The sequence below is a fragment of the Silene latifolia genome, chromosome Y, assembly GCF_048544455.1.
Source record: "Silene latifolia isolate original U9 population chromosome Y, ASM4854445v1, whole genome shotgun sequence".
Classification (NCBI taxonomy): Eukaryota; Viridiplantae; Streptophyta; class Magnoliopsida; order Caryophyllales; family Caryophyllaceae; genus Silene; species Silene latifolia.
This window is the reverse complement of record NC_133538.1, coordinates 278,361,587-278,379,463: the sequence shown is the minus strand read 5'-3', so window position 1 is coordinate 278,379,463 and position 17,877 is coordinate 278,361,587.

Genomic DNA, 17,877 nt, shown 5'->3' with positions numbered 1-17,877 from the left:
TCTCTTTTTTCATTTTTCTCATCCTTTTTCTTTTTTTTTTTCTTTTTTCTTCACGGTTTTTTCTTTGATTTCTTTTTTTTCAGCTTCTTTCATCATTTCATCCTCCTTTTTCCATATACCAACTCCAAATCAATACAATACAAACCAAACTCGGCACGATAAATTATATACCGCAAAAACATACACTAAACTAGCTTGAAAAGGCAAGCTAAATTTGGATGTAGTTAAGGGTCAAAAGGCAAATTTGGCTAAATGTGGAGTTTAATGGGTAAAAATGAAAGAAAAAATAAATGTAAGCTTCTCTCTGCATGTGACACCAACCACTAAACTGAATGTATGCAGGCAAAAAGCAACTGAATTTCATATATGTGCAAATTAATGATACATGCTATGCAAGGAGTAACTACTCACAATCCTACATGAACTGGTCATGAATGACACCAGTTTATACGGCTCTAAAACTTAGAATTTATGAGTAGGTTGCCAAAATTTCAGGTCAATTCTATTTATTCAGCAAAATTTTAACATTAACTCGTGGATATGCAATAAGACAAAGATAAAAAGATATCAGTTTTTGCAATGCTTAAACAAAAATGACTAAAAGTTGTGCAATTTCATCATTGAAATCTACCGTTCCGACTCAACCTATATGCAAAATTAAACGTGAAATATTATTTTTGAATTTTCGAACTTTTTGAATTTTTGGATTTTTCATTTTTTTTTTTGAAAATAAAATACGATGCAAGCAGAAATACAATAAACGTAAATGCAAAACAGATGCAAATGCAGACTCAAAGGATGCATTACCCTCCCCAAACCAAAATGGACAACGCCCCCGTTGTCCTCCAGCATACACCAGCAGAATAAAAGGGAAAAGGAGAAATAGAACCAAATGCAAACAAATGAAATAAAATGAAAGGAGATAAAATGAAATAAAGAGCAGAAATACTTACAAGAAGAACCTCCCCAAACCAGTCAGCAAACTGGGGAGGTGAGTAGCCAGCACACTACTAGTCAGCAGTAGGGGCACAGAGGCAGCGTTGGGTGTCGACACTACCGAGGTGATAGCTTTAGCAAAAACAGCATGAGCAACAGTGGCGGGAGCAGGGACCAGTGTTGAAGATGCGGTCGAAGAAGCAGTAGCAGTGATGACAGCGAGGTTCTCGAGTCCGGTTTCCCTGTGGCGTACAGTAAATGCTCTATCAAGCAACAGTAATGGCTCGATCGAGAGCTTCTCTTAAGCAATCCGCTCGATCGAACAATATTAATAGCTCGGTCGATAACTTCCTCTCTATGGCACGCATCTCCTTTTATCCGCCACAAACTGCAAAGCATATAAAAAAAATATCCCACAAGAATACCAGCAGCAAACCAAAAATCCCAAATTACAAATTGTTTTTACAAGCCGAATAGCACTATAGCTCATCCTCTAAAACACTTGAATAGCCCAAAAGAGGGCTTCTGACTGTAGGAGGTCCCTTCAGCATCGCGGACCTTCTCTTTAGGCCTCTATACACTTGAATCGATCAAAGGAGGGTAGTCCGCATCTACATATGCCTTTACTCTCTTCTTTACTTTGTCGGGCCTGTCCTTCCCATGCCCCCTATGATCAGCGTCATTAGTGCTAGGGTCTAACTGCAATGCACCAAGTCCGTCCACAGGATCTCCTCTGTCCATTCCGCCAGGTCATGCAGAAGCAAAAACAACAGAATGGTCCTTCATTTTGCTCCCAGGAGGTGTCGTAATAGCAGGGTATGACTCAATAACAGTACTCGAAAGATCCTTGTTGGAGTCAATAGAGGGAATAGCATTGCAGGGTATGACTTTCATGGGCGCCCTGCGAACACTGGACTGGGTGAAAGTCAAATCCCCCCCCCCCACCCACCCACCTGAAAGGTCAAAGTCCTAGTCCCAACGTCTATTATTGCATGAACAATATGCAAAAATGGTCTTCCTAAAATAATGGGAGTTTATGAATCTTCGGGTATGTCTAAGACTACGAAGTCAACGGGAATAAAGAATTTCCCGATCCTAGCAGGAATGACCTCTAAGACTCCTAATGGTCGTGATAATGAACGATCGGCCATCTGTACAGTCATGTTGGTGCATTGAAATTTTGTCAAACCAAGTCTCTTTGCGAGAGACAAAGGTAAGACACTCACACTAGCTCCTAGATCCTAGATCACACAACGCATTATCAATTAAATGAGTTCCAATACAACAGGGGATTGAGAAATTACCCGGGTCAGCCAGCTTTGGTGGAGTCTTATTCTGAAGAAGTGCGGAGCACTCCTCAGTCAAGGCCACCGTCTCAGTTTCATCTACATTCCTCTTACGTAAAAGTATTTCTTTCATGAATTTCGAGTAAGAGGGTACCTGGGTTAGTAGCTCGGTAAACGGAATGTTGACTTTAAGACTCTTCAAATGGTCAGCAAATATGATGAATTGATGTTCCGCTTTCGCCCTTTGTAGCCGCCCTGGAAATGGAACCGGAATTGAAATAGACGGGCCTTCATTTTTCTTCTTATTGTCGTCCAAAATGGACTTTGCCGATAAATTCTCACTTTCAGCAGCAATACTATTCGATCGAGAACCAGAACTACTCGATCGAGAGCTTTTCCCTGCATATTCACTCGATCGAGTACTTTGTGTTACTCGATCGAGAGTCTTGTCTTCTGTACTGCTCGATCGAGTACAATTTTCTCCTCGATCAAGTACTTCTTCAGCAATTTCGCTCGATCGAGAATTGTAGGGCGCTTGATTGAATTTTTTACTGTACTCTCCCTCTTAAACAGTAGCTTTAACACTTGAGTCATCATCTTCAGCATCAATAGGCAGAACCGGTCCTTCGTGGGGAATACCACTTCTGGTGATAATAGCATAGACCGTCTCGGGTTGCCTAAAAGTTTGCTCGGCAATTACTTGAGCCAACTGAGCCTCAAGTCTCTCGATGACGACTTCTTTAGCCTGCGCAGCTTGCATAATCGCTTGCGTTTGTAATGCAAGTGTTTTCACCAAAGATGTCAATTCAGCAATTTCATCTTTCTGTTTATCAGGAGGAGGAGTTTGTTGCTGCGGCGACCAAACAAATGGAGGCTTTTGGAAGCCTTGTTGCTGTGGCGGGGCATAATGATTCTGCGGCAGAGGAGTAGTATAGTTTGGATGACTCCCATTCAGGTCAAGTCTATTTATTCAGCAAAATTTTAACATTAAATCGTGGATATGCAATAAGACAAAGCTAAAAAGATATCAGTTTTTGCAATGCTTAAACAAAAATGACTAAAAGTTGTGCAATTTCATCATTGAAATATACCGTTCCGACTCAACCTATATGAAAAATTAAACGTGAAATATTATTTTTGAATTTTCGAACTTTTTGAATTTTTGGATTTTTCATTTTTTTTGAAAATAAAATACGATGCAAGCAGAAATACTATAAACGTAAATGCAAAACAGATGCAAATGCAGACTCAAAGGATGCATTACCCTCCCCAAACCAAAACGGACAACGCCCCCGTTGTCCTCCAGCATACACCAGCAGAATAAAAGGGAAAAGGAGAAATACAACCAAATGCAGACAAATGAAATAAAATGAAGGGAGATAAAAAGAAATAAAGAGCAGAAATACTTACAAGAAGAACCTCCCCAAACCAGTAAGCAAACTGGGGAGGTGAGTAGCCAGCGCACTACTCGTCAGCAGTAGGGGCACAGAGGCAGCGTTGGGTGTCGACACAGCAGGGGTCGACACTATCGAGGTGACAGCTTTAGCAAAAACAGCATGAGCAACAGTGGCGGGAGCAGGGACCACTGTTGAAGAAGCGGTCGAAGAAGCAGTAGCAGTGATGACAGCGAGGTTCTCGAGTCCGGTTTCCCTGTGGCGTACGGTAAATGCTCGATCGAGCAACAGTAATGGCTCCATCGAGAGCTTCTCTTAAGCAATCCGCTCGATCGAGCAATATTAATAGCTCGGTCGATAACTTACTCTCTATGGCACGTATCTCCTTTAATCCGCCACAAACTGCAAAGCATATAAAAAAAATATCCCACAAGAATACCAGCAGCAAACCAAAAATCCCAAATTACAAATTGTTTTTACAAGCCGAATAGCACTATGGCTCATCCTCTAAAACACTTGAATAGCCCAAAAGAGGGCTTCTGACTGTAGAAGGTCCCTTCAGCATCGCGGACCTTCTCTTTAGGCCTCTATACACTTGAATCGATCAAAGGAGGGTAGTCCGCATCTACATATGCCTTTACTCTCTTCTTTACTTTGTCGGGCCTGTCCTTCCCATGCCCCCTATGATCAGCGTCATTAGTGCTAGGGTCTAACTGCAATGCACCAAGTCCGTCCACAGGATCTCCTCTGTCCATTCCGCCAGGTCATGCAGAAGCAAAAACAATAGAATGGTCCTCCATTTTGCTCCCAGGAGGTGTCGTAATAGCAGGGTATGACTCAATAACAGTACTCGAAAGATCCTTGTTGGAGTCAATAGAGGGAATAGCATTGCAGGGTATGACTTGCATGGGCGCCCTGCGAACACTGGACTGGGTGAAAGTCAAATCCCCCCCACCCACCTGAAAGGTCAAAGTCCTAGTCCCGACGTCTATTATTGCATGAACAGTATACAAAAATGGTCTTCCCAAAATAATAGGAGTTTATGAATCTTTGGGTATGTCTAAGAGTACGAAGTCAACGGGAATAAAGAATTTCCCGATCCTAACAGGAATGTCCTCTAAGACTCCTAATGGCCGTGATAATGAACGATCGGCCATCTTTACAGTCATGTTGGTGCATTGAAATTTTGTCAAACCAAGTCTCTTTGCGAGAGACAAAGGTAAGACACTCACACTAGCTCCTAGATCACACAACGCATTATCAATTAAATGAGTTCCAATACAACAGGGGATTGAGAAATTACCCGGGTCAGCCAGCCTTGGTGGAGTCTTATTCTGAAGAAGTGTGGACCACTCCTCAGTCAAGGCCACCGTTTCAGTTTCATCTACATTCCTCTTACGTAAAAGTATTTATTTCATGAATTTCGAGTAAGAGGGTACCTGGGTTAGTAGCTCGGCACACGGAATGTTGACTTTAAGACTCTTTAAAAGGTCAGCAAATATGACGAATTGATGTTCCGCTTTCGCCCGTAGTAGCCGCCCTGGAAATGGAACCGGAATTGAAATAGACGGGCCTTCATTTTTCTTTTTATTGTCGTCCAAAATGGACTTTGCCGACAAATTCTCACTTTCAGCAACAATACTCTTCGATCGATAAGCAGAACTACTCGATCGAGAGATTTTCCTTGCATATTCACTCGATCTAGTACTTTGTGTTACTCGATCGAGAGTCTTGTCTTCTGTACTGCTCGATCGAGTACAATTTTCTCCTCGATCAAGTACTTCTTCAGCAATTTCGCTCGATCGAGAATATTAGGGCTCTTGATTGAATTTTTAACTGTACTCTCCCTCTTGAACAGTAGATTTAACACCTGAATCATCATCTTCAGCATCAATAGGCACAACCGGTCGTTCGTGGGGAATACCACTTCAAGTGATAATAGCATAGACCGTCTCGGGTTGCCTAAAAGTTTGCTTGGCAATTACTTGAGCCAACTGAGCCTCAAGTCTCTCGATGACGACATCTTTAGCCTGTGCAGCTTGCATAATCGCTTGCGTTTGTAATGCAAGTGTTTTCACTAAAGATGTCAATTCAGCAATTTTTTCTTTCTGTTTATCAGGAGGAGGAGGAGTTTGTTGCTGTGGCGACCAAACAAATGGAGGCTTTTGGAAGCTTTGTTGCTATGGCGGGGCATAATGATTCTGCGGCGGAGGAGTAGTATAGTTTGGCTGACTCCCATTTTGGTAACCATTGTGATAATTACCTTGTCTATACTGCCGAAAAGCATATACTTGATCATTCTCCGCCAAACAACTAACGGCTCCATGCCCTGCAACACCACATCTCTCACAATATACCACCTTCTGCACCATGGTATGGAACATATGTGGAAGATCAAAAGTACTCAAGCCTTCTGTTTGATGACTTTTCTTTAAGAACTGTCTAGTTAGGACCTGTAGGACCTATTAAAACAACACTAGGAGAAAAGGTAAGAACTGTCTCAAGGAATAAATCCCTTGAGACTAAAACAAACTAAATAAAACAAGTAAATAAACTAATTGCCTGTGGGATTTATCTGTATTCATCCCTTTATATTTAAGGATTATAACGAATTATAAAGTGATGATAACTAGTCATAAAATAAATTGCATAAACAAAATCGTAAAGGATTAAGAAATAACCTTCGGTCCTAGCTTTTATGGCCTAGGACTCACTTTTATGCTTCATTAAGGAGACATTATTCTCATACATGGAGTCCATAGATAGGTTTGATCTTTGTCACCAACCTTTATTTTCTTATTATTCATGTGTAATACTTCCGTGGTTTGATCTAAGATGTAAATTCCATTCATGGAAACTGCTTTGCCATAAATTATTTCATTAAAAAGAAAATACAGGTATTATCCTTTATTGAAAATGCAAAATCGTCTATATCGAGTATGGAAATAGAAATAATGTTCTTAGATAAACTGGGTACATAGTAACAGTTATATAAAATAACTCAAAACCACTAGGGAGTTGGATTACATATGTTCCCTTCGAGACTGCAGCAACTCGTGCTCCATTCCCGACTCGCAGGTCCACATCACCCTTTTCGAGAGGTATGATGTTCTTTAGGTCCTGCAAATTATTACACAGATGAGAACCACAACCAGTATGAAGTACCCAAGTTCCGAAACTTGTATGGTTAATCTCAATCATATGAATATAAGATGACATACCAACAAGAACGACGCGGCCTGCTTTGATGTCCTCACGGTAGACGGGACATTTCCTCCTCCAATGTCCAGTCTTGTGACAATGGTGGCACTCAATGTCACCGCCCTTGCTCTTTGCCTTGCCCTGTGAGCCACTAGTCTCACCGGGCGCACTCTTACCGTTTACTGGCTTCTTAAACTTTGGCTTACCTACAGCTAGGTCGCCATGAGCCTGCCCTTACCTTTACGCTTGTTTGAAATCATGAGAACATCCTGCTTCATGCTCCCACTCAATTTCATATCCTTCTCGGATTGTACGAGAAGGGAGTGTAGCTCATGAGGACTCTTTTTCAAGTCATTCATGTAGTAGTTCGCTCTGAAAAGGGCAAAACCATCATGAAGAGAATGAAGCATTTGGTCAATAACAATGCTCTCACTGATTTTGCAATCAAGAGCCTCCAGCTTCTCGACATTCTCAATCATGTGAAGAATGTGTGGGCTAACCGGTTGGCTCTTCTGGAGTTTCGCATCAAAGAAGCGACAGGTATGCTCATATGTAACAATTCTTGGTGCCTTTGAGAACTTGTTAGTGAGCGTGGTGAAAATCTTGTTTGCACCCTGAGTAATGAAGCGTCTCTGCAAATTGGTTTCCATTGCAAAGATGAGTACTTTCTTTATCGCACCCGCTTCCATAATGAAGTCACTATAAGCGAGTGACTCATTGACTCCTGCATTGGGGCCTGGGTTGACCGGTATTGGCTCAGTTAAGTACTTGAGCTTACCGTCAGCAATGGCAGCATTCCGTATTGCCGCCTCTCAGTACGCAAAGTTGGACCCATCATTCTTCAGTCGCGTGGACTGATTTATGTGGTCCATGAAAGCTTTCAGCCAGGACTCGCGTCCAAGTGTCGCACTAGGCATTGAGATTGCGTTATTTCCAGCCATTTGGTTGTAACAGTATTATGAAAATAAACGTGTTCTACACTGCGAGAAGAAGAATAAAAATAATAAGCATGTGCATCGTTTATATTTTTAAGTCTAATGAACTACTGTCATAACACGAAGACTCAAAACATTTATACAATTGACCTCCCTCGAGAATTATATAAATGATCCCAAGACTCAATTCTCTGTAAATTGATAAGCTAACCTTTTAGCTAATTCTACCGTTAGAATTTTTGGTCGATAAATTTCTATAAATTCTATCTTTAGTCCATCATAATCACGAGAAACTCTTCGGACTATGATGTTGAGGTAAACTAAGTCAACACAACTACTTACCTAACGTAGAAAGGGTCATATTATGCCTACCGACGAAGAAGGGATTCATAGCTGTTTGCCCTTATAAAGACTAATCTCAATTTCCGTTTTTAGAGGAAGATCCCATCAACTTTATTTTAATTCATTTTAAGTGAACTAATATCTAGCATGCGAGAATGGATAAACTAAGGTGATGGCTTAATAAGACTGTGACATCTGTATGTCCATGAAAACTAACATACTACCTATATGAGTCAATTTTCATGCATTTTAGTAGTAGGTGGTTTGGTTTTAGGCGGAATATGATGCATAAACTATCACGTGAATGAAGAGCAATAGGAATGAAAACGTAAAAACAATAAAAGTCCTAGTGAGGCCTATCCTATCAAAATGAACAATAAATACAAGTTTGGAATCCATCCTTGGACCCGAGCAGCTTGTCTTGATGTTCCATCTTGATCCATGTAGCGGGAGTGAGCTCCAATTTCCATCTTTAGTCTTCTTCGAAAAATTACAATAAATAAAATTTACATAATAAACCTATTTATTACATTCTAATTTCAAAACCCAAAAACTAAAGAAAAGTAAAGGAGATTCGAGATCTCATAATTACATAAAAAATCATGTTTCCTTCATTACGAAAACATAATTTGACTAAGGCCACACTAAGTATTACAAATTACAACCGATTGCAAAAAAAATACGTAAATTAAATTCATTCAATCGATTCATTCAACAAAAATTAAAATGCATCAACTAAAAATAAATTAAACATACATGACACAATTCCTTAATTATGTTGATTAATTTATCCAAACCACCTATTTAAATCAAATTAAGTGACAATTCCTCAATTAATCACAATAATTTCAATCTTAATTCATATTAAACTTGTAATATGAATTCAATCCGTCAAAATTTTAAACTGCTTTAAAATAATATGATATCTTTAAATTGTGAACCGTTTCACAATAACTAATTGGCCAAAACAAACAAGTTTTTTTTTATTTTTATTTTCAGTCACGGCAAAAAAAAAACAATTTTTTTTTTTTAAATCCCAGCTGCTCACGGCTGGAATAAAAAAACAGCCCAAAATTTTTCCCAATTCGGCAATTTGGCAAAAACGAAAGAAAAAAAACTTTTCTAATTATTATTTTTTTTTCTTTTCCGACATTTCAGAAAAAAAAAACAAACACACAAAAAAAACAATTTTTTTTTTCTTTTTGGCTCACGGCAAACCCTAAAAAAAATAAGCCGTCACTTTTTTTTCTTTTGCGGCAAAAAGCCCTAATACAAAAAATCGATGAAGAAAATGTTTACAGTTGCTATTAGAACATGATTTAGCAAATGAATTAATGAACATGATTAATCGTATATGCTAAAACTATATAGCAAAAACAAGTTCTTGTATCATCGACATGACGATTCTATTTGTATTTTAACTTAATCTTCATTAAATCAAAATCTACCAATTCTTCATATGATAATTTTAACTGATTAAAACAATGATATGAAAAATGAAATAGGAAATAAATCATCAAGCAAAAGAAAAAAAAATGAAAAAAAACAGGCCGAAAAAAAAAATTACCTCTCGGCAAAAAAATGTTTTTGGCCGAAATTGTTTTTTTTTTTTCGAAATTCCTCATATTGTTTACATACAATTTTATGAGAATGATCAAAATTAAAATTCGTGGCCTTGACTCTGATACCACTTGTGAGATTTATCTGTATGCATCCCTTTATATTTAAGGATTATAACGAATTATAAAGTGATGATAACTAGTCATAAAATAAATTGCATAAACAAAATCATAAAGGATTAAGAAATAACCTTCGGTCCTAGCTTTTATGGCCTATGAACAATATCGCAATGATATTCTCCTATCAGTTGCACCCAAGATGCTCTGAGAAATGCCCCTCAAATTGCTAGAATGAGATCCCCAATTTTCTGTAAATATTAGGGTTTATTTGTGTGATTTTCTGATGAGAGAAAATGATGAGCAAAAATTTGGTTTTGAAAAAAAAAAAACCTAACTCTCCTTATAACCGAGTATATGGAGAAATAGGGTTGATTTTCTTTTTCCAAAAATTGGCCCATATGAACCGAAATAATAAGGATTAAAATCCTTATTTTCGGTTATTCCAAAAATGTATAAATGTGTTAAAGATAAATTGTCATCTAGTGAGGATCGAACCCATGACCTCTTAGTTTGAGTACCCTCACTATTACCACTATGACACAATCATATTGTTGATATTAAATATAACCGATTACATTTATTTACGAATTAATAGATTAATTCGTCCAAGCTAACATTACATACATTTAATTAAATATAACTTATTATATTCAATTTACGAATTGACAGTTAATTCGTCTCAACTAATATTATTTAATCTTCATTAAATAATTGTCTCATCAACACATTGACTAACTGTTTAGTCATATAAGGCATCAATGTGATTATATTTCTATAACCACATCTCTCAAACACATCCTATAGGTGTGAACTTTAGGGACCAGTTAATCACCGCCATCTGTATGATAATAACGTCAAACTTTCTAGCAAGCCAACCGTTATTAGGTAATCGTTAATCAACTGATTAAAATACGAAGTATACCCTTGTGAACCTGTAAGAGATTTACAAATGTTATCACACTAATTTGTGGAGGACACAAGCTCCAACATTGCCTCCCCGACAACGGCGCCAAAATTTGACACGGCTGTTGCAGCCCTATCAAAAATAAACCAACCGGCTCTAACTAATATAGTAGAGGTAAGTCGGGTATTGTACTCCACAGGGAGGCTATTATATCTACTTGCTATTCTAGTCCGTTACGGTAACAAATTGGGGATGTTTGAATTGTTTTAACTAAACAACTGAACGAAATGTAAGGCAAAGAGAGAGAGAACAATAAGAACAATAAAGATAGTAAAATAAAATAAAGGTGTAATCAAATAGAGAGAAGAATGCTAGGATGTCGATTCACCATGATATCTCACAATTCTGTTAAGAGTAAGGTCAGTCGGTCTGATGTGAGAAGGGCAAAGGAAAGGTCCTTTCGGTCCGCTATCCGCCCTAAAATACTACTTACTTAGCATTCGCCCTCATTAGTGTAGTCTATTGTTCATAACAGGTCTATTCATTCCAATCTTTCAATCTAGGTCTGAATTTAACCGGGTTTAGAAGCGTGCACTCAACTAAACGATTACAATTAAATTGTTATGAATCAATTCTCACATGTAAACCTGTTAATCTAATTATAACATTATTGCTTCACTACCATGGCTCCCCTAGTCCTAGCAATAAAAGAATTAGCTATGCATGTTCATAATGAAATTAGCAATAATTGATGAAATAATAGAAGAGACGATATAGAGATTGATAATAAGAAATTGCATAAACTAATTAACAATACTAATAAAAGAAAAATTAAAGGCAAGTAATTAAGAATGCAAATGAGAATTAAAGCTTGAATAAAAGAGAAAGAAGGATTACAAAGGTTTAAGTTCCGGCAATAGAGCAAAGTAGCGTCGCACAGTAGAAACCGAAACTGAGTGATTAAGAGTTTATTAAAAGATGAATTAAAGATGAGTAAAGGATGACCTAAACCTAATGAGTCTTTCCTTTATTTAGGAAATATATTTATTAAACACAACTTAATAAGATAAATAAGTTCATGCGAAATAAAATCTCGCGTTTAGATAGAAATCTTCTCGATCGAGCAACTTGAAACTCCTCGATCGAACAAATCCGCAGCAGAACCTCTCGATCGAGTACTTAACATACTCGATCGAGGAACCTCAAATATGCACCTCTCGATCGAGAACAGCAGGGTCTCGATCGAGCATTGTTCACCACCCATATTTACTCGATCGAGCAAATTGACCAACAAAAGCCTTTGATCGAGGTAAATACCACTGAACCAGCTCCTTGTTTCGTTGATTTAGCTTCCGAGACCACTTCACGCTTCCCGAGGTAAAGGAAATCTTGCTCTAGTTCTTCCATCTCCGTAAATGCAAGCTAAGGGACGATAAAACATGATTCTACTACTTTCGGGTCCATCCCTGCAAATAAAGCAAGGCAAACCAAAGTAGACATTCCGGGGGACATTTGTAGCATAATACTACGAGAATCGTAGATAAATACGTGCAATAAAGGCTGAAAAAGACTATATAAAATGCACGTATCAAACCTTGCCAAACCAAACCTTTGCTTGTTCCCAAGCAAACTATATGCAAACTAATGGAACGGAAAAGAAAGCTCAGAGCTAGCTTGTCCACTTAAACCGGTTTAATGCAAACAAACTGACACTTATAGCAAAACTGTCAAATGCAACGAGTTCTATGATGTTCATAATAGAGCTGAACTGTCGACCTTGCAAGACCTTTGAAAATGGACTCTCACGGGTCACTCTTCTCTCATGAAGCAAAGGGTAAACATATGATGTAAGAGATAAAGAAATATAGTCTCTCACCTAAACTATGACCCACATAAACATGCATGCAACTAATATGATAGACAATTCTAGCTACCGCACACATACATTCCAACCAAATGAGGTCCCATCACAGCCGAGGGGTTACTAAAGTATGGGGAAGTGAGGTAATGGGTAAGAAAAAGCAAAATATTTTCGGAAATGTGAGGTAATAAGCCAAGCTAGCTACCTAAACAGAACCAAATTAAACGATATCCGATTCTAAACCAACTACAAAACTGAAGCATAAATGCCTTAATCGGCATACAAATTCACTAAGCCATACAAAATCAACTCCTCAAAAGATAAAGATAAAACATAGGAGCAAAACCGACTTTTATTCAATCTCTTTTTTCATTTTTCTCATCCTTTTTCTTTTTTTTTTTCTTTTTCCTTCACGGTTTTTTCTTTGATTTCTTTTTTTTTTCAGCTTCTTTCATCATTTCATCCTCCTTTTTCCATATACCAACTCCAAATCAATACAATACAAACCAAACTTGGCAAGATAAATTATATACCGCAAAAACATACACTAAACTAGCTTGAAAAGGCAAGCTAAATTTGGATGTAGTTAAGGGTCAAAAGGCATATTCGGCTAAATGTGGAGTTTAATGGGTAAAAATGAAAGAAAAAATAAATGTAAGCTCCTCCCTGCATGTGACACCAATAAACTGAATGTATGCAGGCAAAAAGCAATTGAATTTCATATATGTGCAAATTAATGATACATGCTATGCAAGGAGTAACTACTCACAATCCTACATGAACTGGTCATGAATGACACCAGTTTATACGACTCTAAAACTTAGAAATTATGAGTAGGTTGCCAAAATTTCAGGTCAAGTCTATTTATTCAGCAAAATTTTAACATTAACTCGTGGGTATGCAATAAGACAAAGCTAAAAAGATATCAGTTTTTGCAATGCTTAAACAAAAATGACAAAAAGCTGTGCAATTTCATCATTGAAATCTACCGTTCCTAATCAACCTATATGCAAAAATAAACGTGAAATATTATTTTTGAATTTTCGAACTTTTTGAATTTTTGGATTTTTCATTTTTTTTTTTAAAAATAAAATACGATGCCTGCAGAAATACAATAAACGTAAATGCAAAACAGATGCAAATGCAGACTCAAAGGATGCATTACCCTCCCCAAACAAAAACGGACAACGCCCCCGTTATCCTCCAGCATACACCAGCAGAATAAAAGGGAAAAGGAGAAATACAACCAAATGCAAACAAATGAAATAAAATGAAGGGAGATAAAAAGAAATAAAGAGAAGAAATACTTACAAGAAGAACCTCCCCAAACAAGTCATCAAACTGGGGAGGTGAGTAGCCAGCACACTACTCGTCAGCAGTAGGGGCACAGAGGCAGCGTTGGGTGTCGACACAGCAGGGGTCGACACGACCGTGGTGACAGCTTTAGCAGTAACAGCATGAGCAACAGTGGCGGGAGCAGGGACCACTATTGAAGAAGCGGTCGAAGAAGCAGTAGCAGTGATGACAGCGAGGTTCTCGAGTCCGGTTTCCCAGTGGCGTACAGTAAATGCTCAATTGAGCAACAGTAATAGCTCAATCGAGGTCTTTTCGTGGGCAATCTGCTCGATTGAGCAACAATAATGGCTCAATCGAGAGCTTCTCTTAAGCAATCCGCTCGATCGAGCAATATTAATAGCTCGGTCGATAACTTCCACTCTATGGCAGGCATCTCCTTTTATCCGCCACAAACTGCAAAGCATATAAAAAAAATATCCCACAGAAATACCAGAAACAAACCAAAAATCCGCAGTCTATCTTTTTTTTTTTTTTGGTGAAATGTAAGAATTTCATTAAAGCGCAAACGAGCTATTACAAGCTATACCGTTTTATATACTTAGACAATTACATAACTACTCCATACAAAGCAGCTACAGACGCATTCTAACTAAATTCAACCAACTTAAATCAGACATACAAAGACCTGGTTTAAATTTAGTAGACAGTCTACTCTTCACTTCCTTCCGTATCTGGCTGCAAAGAATTTCTGGCCTTAGGACAGCAGCATCAAGTCTAGCTTTGTTACGTTGCATCCAAATATGGTAGAAGGTTGCTAAAACCACACTCATGAGAACCTTTTTCTGCAGAGGAGAAGCATGAAGACCATTGAGCCAAAGGAACAGGTTAGTATCAGGAATACCAACCTGACAAAGCCCTGCCATAATGTTAATAGTTCTCCTGCTATATTCACACTTTAAGAAAAGATGAGTATGAGTCTCATCCTCCTGACCTCACAGAAGGCAAACAGCATCAGGAATAATACCCAATTCATACAGCCCATCCCTCAATTTTAAAGCTTCCCTGGCAATAAGCCATCCAATAAATTGATGCTTAGGAGAGCACCAGCCACACCACAGGTATCTGTGCCATGGAACTTCCTGAAACTTCAATCTAATCAGGTCATAACCACTTCTGACAGTATAGCCACTAGTATCCAATAGCCACTGATCATTAGAGTACCCAAGAGCAAGTTTATCTTTAACCCTAGACACTACTTTCCACCCCCAGCTAACATCACCAGAAGGAGTATAAGTAGACCAAGGTTGATCCTTTAAATAGATTTGATGTACCCATTTGACCCATAGCCTATCAGGACAAGAATAAATCCACCAAACAAGTTTCCCTATGGCAGCAATATTCCAAGAAAGACTGTCCCTAATTCCCAGTCCTCCTTCAGTTTTGGGAGTACAAACTCTCTCCCACCCAACTTGAGGGGCCTTATAATAATCCACACCCCCCTCCCAAAGATAGTTCCTACAAATGGAGTTTATCTTGTTAAGAACACCTTTAGGAATTAAAAAAATGTTGATCCAATAGCTATATAGGGCAGTGAGGACTGAATTTACCAACACAAGACGACCAGCATATGAGAGTTTCTTAGTGCCAAAGCTCCTAATTCTGCTAACAATCTTCTCCACTAGCTCTTGACAGTCAGCTTTTGTAAGCCTCCCACAAGTAATTGGTATTCCCAAGTATCTAAAAGGTAGTTGCCCTTCAATGACCCCTGAGATTTGCAGAATATCAGTCTTTAACTCCCTGGCCACTCCATTAAAGTAGGCATTGGTTTTAGAGGAATTCATCCGGAGGCCGAGGCGGAGGAGAAAGTTGCAAAAGAGCGAAGTAATACCATAATAGAGGCCACATCACCCTTCTGTCAAGAGCAATAAGTCATCAAAGAAACATTAAGTGTGATAACTTCAACTGACTACACATTGGATGAAATTTAAAAGGCAGTATATCAGTTGTATAGGCCAGGATTCTGCTCAAATATTCCATGGCCACAGTAAAAAGGAGAGGTGAGAGGGGATCACCCTGCCTCAACCCTTTGGCTCCCTTAAAATGACCAAATGTTTCACCATTCAGCACCAAGGAATAGGTAGCAGTTTGTACACATTCCATAATCAAAGTAATCAGATGTTGAGGGAAATTGAGGCAAACCATCATCTCCTCTAGGAAGCTCCAACTGACTGAATCATATGCCTTTTTAAGATCCACTTTAAGCATAAATCTAGGAGACACAGCTTTCCTCTTGTAGCATCTGACCACATCCTGACAAATCAGAATGTTTTCCACTATACTCCTCCCCTTTATAAACCCACCTTGATTATCACTAATTATATCAGGGAGGATCTTGGACAATCTATTACAAATCAACTTTGAAATGCATTTGTACACCACATTGCAACACGAAATATGCCTGAACTGGGTTACATTCTGTGGTATATCACACTTTGGGAGAAGAGAAACCAAGGTATGATTCAACTGCTTAAGGAGTTTACCTTCACGAAAGAAGTCTTTTATAGCTGCACACACATCAGCCCCCACAATCTCCCAAGACTCTTTGAAAAAGGCACTAGTGTAGCCATCAGGGTCAGGTGCCTTATGACTAGGAATAGAGAAGAAAGCATGCCTTATTTCATCATCACTTACAGGGTACAGCAAGGTTTGTTGATGTTCATCGAGCAAATAGGACCCCTCTGCGCACTACGTCTTATTCACAAGAAGGTAGTCACTTTTGAAGTGCCCAAGAGATTAGTGTAAAAATCTAAGAAAGCCCTCTCGAATACTTTGTCGGTATCCTCACACAAAATCCCCTGAGTATTAGTAATCTTCATCACTTTACTTTTGGACTGCCTCCCTTTGATAATGCTATGAAAATAAGACGTATTAGAATCACCTTTCTCCATCCGTTAGCTTTTGATTTCTGAACCGAAAGTCATGACAGGCATTATCCGGAATCTAACACTATTAGCAAATTGCAATCTCCATTTCTATAAGTTCAGGGTTTTGAGGGTCATCCCTTAACTTACATTGAAGGTACTCCAGGTTCATCCGTGCTCTAATAGCATTGTTCTCAACATTAGAGAAAACCTCTTTATTCAATTGCTTAAGAGGGCTCTTCAAGTTCTTTAATTTCTTAACAAGTTGAAACATACAAGTCCCATACCAGGTACCATTCCAATTATCACTCACACAAGACATAAATTCCTCAGCTTGACACCACATGTTAAAGAACTTGAAGCTCTTCCTTTTCTTACTACCATCAGCAAAGTTTTGAATGACACAAGGGGTGTGGTCAAAGATTCCTTCAGAATAAAAATGAGCATAAGCAGACCCATTATCCCTTAACCAATTCCTATTAACCAAAACTCTGTCTAATCTACTATAAACTCTTGTTAAATAGTCCTGTTTATTGCACCATGTGTAAAAAGAGCCACTAGCAGGCATATCAGAGACATCACAAACATCCACACACTGCTTAAAATCCTCCATCTCCTCAACAGTACAGTTACCTCCCAACCTTTCAGCAGGCACCAGCACCGTATTGAAGTCCCCACAAATAACCCATGAACCATTTATACTATTATTAAACACACACAACTTAGACCATAACTCCTTCCTCTCTTGGGTACCATTAAAGGCATACACCATAGTAAGCCAAAAAGTGTATCCAGTCCCCAAATTTTGAACCACCATGTGTATAAATTGAGCAGAATATTCCAAAAATTGAACACTAAACATATTAGGGTTCCAAAGAAGCCAGATTCTTCCTCCATTATGACAATGAGTATTAGTAGATAAACTCCAGTTATTACACAAGGTATTTTTCACACTATTTAGAGACCCAGGTTTCACCTTGGTCTCAAGGAGGCCAAACAAGCCTATCTGATGTTGATGAAGAAATGTTCTAATACTGTTTTGCTTATATAGGCTGTTCATCCCCCTGATGTTCCAGAATCCCCAGTTAAACATTACCTCCAGGTGGAGGTAATGCACTACCA